Consider the following 7,293-nt stretch of genomic DNA (forward strand, 5'->3'; position numbering starts at 1 on the left):
TTTGCAGGTAGGACACTTAGACAGGGCATAGGTCAGTGACCTGAAGGAGGTAGGTTTGAATTGAGATGGAGGCTGTCACAGTGTCTATGTCCTGTTGGTTAGAGTGGTGCACTGCAGGAAGGGGTTTTTGAAGGTGATGTATTCTGCTGTGGTGGTGTGCTGCTCTGGAGTGTTCCTGCTGGAGGAGTGGGCACTATGAGGCCAGAGGTAATCTTACTTTGTGCTCATAAAAGTATGTCAGTGTTGGTTCAGATAGGAGGTAGTGGGGGCATGTTAGAAGGTATGGGGGCAGAGTGAAGCTGGGTGGGAGTTTATGGGGACGAGTACTAAGTACCACAGGTGGGGAAGAGTCAATTTCCATGTATGTAGGACTTTCAGAGGCAGGTTGCAAGAACTGGGGTTTTGTGGTTAAGCAGAAGCTGGAAGCCTTAAGCAAGGCATGTTCTTAAGGTAGGCTTATGGCAGGGCATTGATAGTTTGGTTTAATTGGTGTTGCAGGAGCCAGAAGCTCCCTTTATATGGATGGCTTATTGTAGGGCATTGCCATAGTGATTAAATTTGTGTTGCAGTTGCCCTGGGTAGGAGTTGGTGAGAAAGACTGGGTATTTGTCTGCTTTTGGATGATGGTTGGGCAGTTCAGTCGGTCAATGAGGTGTTAGCTGCAAGTAGTATAGTTACACAGCTGATAATGGTATGCAAACAATCCAGGTTAGAGGTTTCATGGGCATGTAGGGTTAGGGTAGGTTTTAGAGAGTGAGGATTAACTGATAGAGGGCCATTGACAGGATAGTTTGTGTGTTGAGGGTTGATGTAGGTAATGAAGGTTACTGGGCTACAGTTCATGTGGTGCGTTTTTCTTTGTAAAGCGTGTATTGAAGTCATTCACAGAGTGTTTTTGTAGATCAGCAAATGCTATAAACAACATTAAATGTTTTTTCATTACAATGGGTGGTTGATGTGGTTGAATTGCTATTATAATTGGTTTTGAAAAGGAAATTTCAAATGGATATTATGTCCATTGGGCAGTAAAACAGGGCTTCAGTTAGGCATGATAGTAAGCACTTGTTCTTGAATTTGCTTTTGCGTGGCTTTGAGTTCAGTGTTTGGGTGGTACATTTGGGGGATAATGATTAGGAATTATTGCAAGCTACTATGGGTTCTTAGGTGAGTATCAATTTAGTTAATATATATACAGGTTAGGCAAGGTTATGGTTGGTTATTTAGCACTGGAATGGGATTAGTGTGCTAATTTCAGCAGTTTAGGTAGTTGGCTAATTTGGCTAGTTGTTATAGAGATTTGGTGGCCTGTTTGTCACTTTTGCTATGTATGTGATAAGGTTTATAAGCTGGGAGGGGTTGAGTCAGTGGCTTGTGTGAGGGAGGATGACAGAGGATCTGGAGTATTTATTTTACTTTTGGTGTTTGTGTTAGCTGGTGTAGGAGGTTCATTGGGGTTGTTGGGGGATTATGGTTTGTTTCCAGTTGCCAATATGGAACTTACAGGGCTAATGGTGGTTGGGCTGCTAACAATGCCATGATGGTTGTTTAACTATTTCATGTTATAAAGTCTGGTTGGTTTAATGTCTGGATTGATATTGCACCTGCGCTAAAGAGATCTCATTGGTATGATGGTATGCAATTGGGTTCAATAATGAAGCAGTATGGCTTGTTTCGCTGAGTTGCTAGAATGCCATGATGGCTGTTGAGCTGTTTTTTGGGGGTGGCTTGTTGGTCTAGGGGAATTATTCTTGCATTGGTGCAAGAGGTCCAGAGTTCAAATCCTGGACAAGCCCTGCATTAAAAAAAAATGTTTATAAGAGATAGTATGATGGCGTGATTCTTAGACAACAGGAGTTTAATTATACTATTTTGGTTGGTAATGATGGGGGAGTCATTAGAATTGTTACTTCTCTGGCATTAAGGCGAGCTCATTTGGTTATTATTGGATTGGGTGGTAAATGGGGTTGGAATGTGGCATGATTGCATATAGTTAACTCTGCGTGGTTTTTATAATGCCCTTGAAGTCATTGCAGAGCTGACATTGGTCATGACATGAGGATTATCTAGCTCATGTGCAGTGCAATGCTAGGTTATCTTAGCATGGGTGAAGGGTCAGTGTTAATTTTCAGCTGTTTTGGTAACTGTTTATTTTGCTATGTGATAGGGTGTTAGGAGTTAACTCTACCCACCTTGGTTAGTGAGGATGGTGTACACCGAATGATTTTTGGCCTGATGCATTAATGGTGTTTAGTTTGCTGGAACTGTGCTGCAGAGAGGGAGAACAGCCTGGTCAGGCTGATGGGCAGAGAAGATGGGCAGGCTTGCCCTCTTCTGTTCCCCCTCTGGTGCTGGATGGTCAATTCAAAAAGTTTGGAAAGGAAAGTATGCGGTTACGCTGCTGGAGTACATAAGTAAGCGGAGGAAGCTGCTTATTTGGTTGATGGTATAATGCAATAAATGGTAATGATAGTGAGCGGTTATGCTGCTTGATAAGTATATAAGCAAGTGGGTGAAGCTGCTTATTGGATTGATGGTGTAATGCAATAAATGGTAAGGAACTTGAGCAGTTATGCTGCTTGATAAGTACCGATAAAGGGTAATGGAAGTGAGTGGGTATGCTGCTTCATATGTGAATGGAGGTACGGATGCTGCTTACTGATCAGGATGAGCAGGTTTACGCTGTCCTATCCTAAGATAATTTTACATGGATGTAAAATAAATACATAAAATGGAATAAAGGTAGTCAAATGTCATTCGGTGCAATGTGTTTCTTGAAGGGGACCTGGGCAAATGAGGTTTGGAACAGACCATTGTCCAGGGACATCTTCAAGTTGGAGGGGTTAGAGTACCAGGATTTGGGAGGATAGGGTTAAACAGGAATGGATGAGGTTTGGGAGGAAGTGAGGTAGGGGGAGGGAGGGGCTTAGAAGATATTAGGCAAGTGTAACTTGAATAGGAGTCACATTTTGGCGTGAACTTGCTACCCGCCCTCCTTCCCTCTTTTATTGGTGGGGATAGGGTTATATTTAGTTTGGACAGGGCGGAGAAGAGGGGCAGGGCTTGCCCTCTTCTGTTCCCTCTCTGGTGCTAGATGGTCAATTCAATAAGTTTGGAAAAGAAAGTGAGCGGTTATGCTACTTGAGTACACAAGTAAGCAGAGAAAGCTGCTTATTTGGTTGATGGTATAATGCAATTAATGGAAAGGGAGCGATTACGCTTCTTGGTAAGTATACAAGAAAGTGGGTGAAGCTGCTTATTGGATTGATGGCATAATGCGATAAATGGTAATGGAAGTGAGCGGGTACGCTGCTTCGTAAATGAGTGAGTGGAGGTATGGATGCTGCTTAATGATCAGGATGAACAGGTTTACTCTGTCCTACCCTAAGATAATTTTACATGGATGTTATTTCATCTGTATCATGTTTGGTTGAAATGAATGAATATTGATTAACACTTATGTTTATGGAAATGTAATAAGGGTCGTCAAATGTCATTTGGTGTAATGCGTTTCTTGAAGGGGACCTGGACAAAGTACAGTTTTGTACCTACCATAAATGTAGATGTTCGAAGATCCACATTGCTGCAGTCCTTACTTATGGGTAGTCCGCTGTCCTCGGTCGGCCCGAATACCAAAGTATTAGGCTGACGTCGGTCATGGGCGCCTAGTTCTGACATCAGAGCGTCAGGGTATAAAGGCGCATGACCGACGTCATATCCTCAGTCTTTTCTTGCCCCAGATGTCAGAAGGCCAAAACCAGAAAGGCCACAGCCAAAAACAGAATACCTCCCAAACACATGCCCAACAACAACCATCACCTAAAGCATAGCACCATGACAAACTACAGTGGGGAAGGAGGGAGGGTAAATTGGACTGCAGCAATGTGGATCTTCGAACATCTACATTTATGGTAGGTACAAAACTGTACTATGTTCTTCATCTCACATTGCTGCAGTCCTTACTTATGGGTAGAATCCCAAAGCAACAGGAAAGGGAGGATGGTAAAAATCATAAAGCATTAGGGGCCGCTAAAATGCCCTGTAAAATTGCAGTGGCAAAGCCAGCCCTAGACTTAGAATAAAGAGGAAGGTGGTAATGTTTAGAAAAAGTATGCACAGAACTCCAAGTAGCTGCCTCCAAAATGTCTTTTGTAGCTACCCCACTAAGAAAGGCCGTAGAAGTAGCAGTAGCCCTAGTGGAATGAGGCCTGATTCCCGCAGGAATCTCCTTACCATGATGGGAATAACAGAAAGAAATACAAAACCCAATCCATTTAGAAATAGTTTGTTTTGAAACAGGTTTACCCTGTGAACCCAAAGCAAAAGAAACAAACAACTGCTGAGACTGTCTGAACTCCTTGGTTCTGCTCAAATAATAACGCAACTGCCTGTGAATATCCAAAGTATGCAAAATTTTCTCCCTTTATTTTGGGATTTGCATAAAAAGTAGGCAAGTGAATAGTTTGATTTAAGGCCACACTAGAAACCACTTTAGGCATAAAGGAAGGATTAGTACGCAAAGATACCCTATCCTTATGAAAAATCAGGAAAGGCTCCACTGCCATGAGAGCCTGTAATTCAGAAACCCTTCTTGCAGAGGTAATGGCCAACAAAAAAGCAGTTTTCCATGACAAATACTTTAACTCGGCAGTAGCTGCAGGCTCAAAAGGTTGTAGAGTAAGTTTTTCCAACACATAATTGAGATCCCAAGCAGGAGTAGGAGCTCTACGTGGGGGTCTTATATTCTTTGCCCCTCTAAGAAATTGCTTAAACCAAGGATGAGAGAATAAAGGAGGGTCACAATCATAGTGAGCAGAAATGGCTGCAGCATGGACCTTTATCGAGGAGAAAGACAAACCCTTGTCCAATAACTCAGTAAGATATTGAAGAGCAACACTTAAATCAGGTCTGGAGACATCACAAGTCCTCTCCTTTGCTCCAAATAAAAAATCTCCTCCATTTATCAGCATAAACCTTCCTGGTACTAGGCCTCCTGGCCTCCAAAATAACATTCAAAACTTGTTGTGGAAGCTGAGGCCCTCCAGAGTCTAAAACAGAATATGCCAGGCTGTTAGATGCAGAGACTGAATCTTGACATTGAGGAAGCGACTGTCCTCTTGTGACAAAAGGTGAGGAATCAAAGGCAGAGGCCATGGAGGTTCTCGTACTAAACTCCTCAGTAGTGGGTACCAGTGTTATCGAGGCCAATCCGGTGCTATCAAAATCATGGTTGGCTTGTCTTGTCTGGCCTTCAAAAGTACCTTGGGAAGAAGAGGCAGAGGTGGAAAGGCATATACATGCAGATTGTTCCAACTGAATGATAGAGCGTCCACCTTCCAAGCTGTGTGATGAAACATTTTTGTGCAAAACTTTGGCAACTGGTAATTCAGTGGAGAAGCGAACAGATCTATGTCTGGAGTTCCCCATAACACTGTCAACTTTTGAAATACATGAGGATCCAATTTCCACTCGTGAGGATCTACTATTTGTCTGTTCAACACATCTGCTAAGGAGTTCTGTGCTCCTGGTAGAAACCTTGCCTGAAGATTGAGGTGTAGATTGAGAGCAGTTTCCCACAAAATCATCGCTTGCCTGCAAAGAGGGTAAGAATGGGTTCCCCCTTGCTTGTTGATGTACCACATGACAGTAGTGTTGTCTGTTTGAATCAACACCTGCCCTGGGTGAAGTAAATCTTTGAAAGCCATCAATGCAAACTGGACTGCTAACATTTCCTTCAAGTTGATATGCAAATGTTGGAGTTTGACAGGCCACGTGTTTTGCACCCATTTTCCATTGAGGTGTGCTCCCCAAGCCTTGTCCGAGGCATCTGTCGTTAGAATCTGACTCGCCTCTGGCCGGGTCACAGAGAGTCCCTTGTTTAGGTGACATTCCTGAGCCCACCACAAAAACTCCTTCTGAATGCAAGGTATTATCTGAATGACAGTGTCTAGATCTTGGCAGTGCTGTGTCCATACATTTTTGAGATACCATTGAAGCTTCCTCATATGCAATTTGGCATTGGGAAGCACCAGAATACAAGATGCCATGAACCCCAAGGCTTGAAGGACTGTCCTTGCAGTCAGCCTGGACCGTAGAGACATTTGATGGAAATAAAGAGAAAGGCTTCTTTGTTTGTCCGGGGTCAAAAAAGCCATCTGGGAAGCTGTATTCAGTCTCACACCCAGAAAGCACATGTCCTGAGAGGGTACTAGACTGGACTTTGTTTCGTTCACAGAATACCCTAGGCATCTTAACACTGCCATCACATACTGTAGATGATGAAGAAGTTCGTCCTTTTCTTGTGCAATAATCAGGCAATCGTCCAAATAAGGATAAATCTGTATTCCTCTTAGTCTGAAAAAGACTATCACTGGAGCCAGAACCTTCGTGAACACTCTGGGCGCAGTAGATAAGCCAAAGGGCAATGCAGAGAACTGATAATGTAAATTTCCAGCCCGAAAACGCAGGTACCTCCTGCAACTGGGCCTGATAGGAACATGAAGGTAAGCCTCTTTGAGATCCAGAGTAACCATCCAGTAATCTTTTCCCAGCAGAGGTAAAAGTTGTTGTAAAGTCAACATCTTGAACTTTGGAATGTCCAGGTAAGTGTTGAGGATAGATAAATCCAAAATTGGTCTCCACGTGTTCCCTTTCTTTGGAACTAGAAACAGGCGAGAATAAAATCCTAGGCCCACTTCTGACAGAGGAACTGGCTGTATAGCTCCTATTCGAAGAAGTAAAGAAATTTGTCTGTGAGCCTCTATCCTTTGCCAAGGAGGGACGTCTGGCATGCCTTTGAAAGGAGGCATGGTATGGAAATAGAACTTGTAACCTCGGTTTATAATGTCCAACACCCATTTGTCCTGGGTGACTAACTGCCAATTTTGCTTGAAAAGAGCCAACTTTCCTCCCAAAGGAGCTGCCAGGCAAGAAGAATCTGGCAGCTGGAAATGCAGGTCATTGGGCCTGTTTACGAAAGGACTGGCCCCTGCCCTCACCAGTAGATTGAGCAGGCGAACTCCATTGTCTCGGCCTGAAGGTACTCTGAGCTCTGCCCCTACCATGCCTAGATCTACCCCTAGACTGAGAATCAGAAGAAGGGTACGTCCACCCCTTAGTAGGCCAATTTCTACTAAACTTTGGAGGTTGTACCTGCAAAAAATCTTTAACAGTCTGCATAGATTTAGCCTTGTCTTCCATTTTCTTTAAGACTGACTCCACAGGAGGACCAAACAAAACTTCAGACTGTAAAGGGGCATCCAGAATTCTAGACTTAACATGTTCAGACAAATTCTG

Source organism: Protopterus annectens, chromosome 9.part0 (assembly GCF_019279795.1).
Source record: "Protopterus annectens isolate FY-2018-M chromosome 9.part0, PAN1.0, whole genome shotgun sequence".
NCBI lineage: Eukaryota > Metazoa > Chordata > Ceratodontiformes > Protopteridae > Protopterus > Protopterus annectens.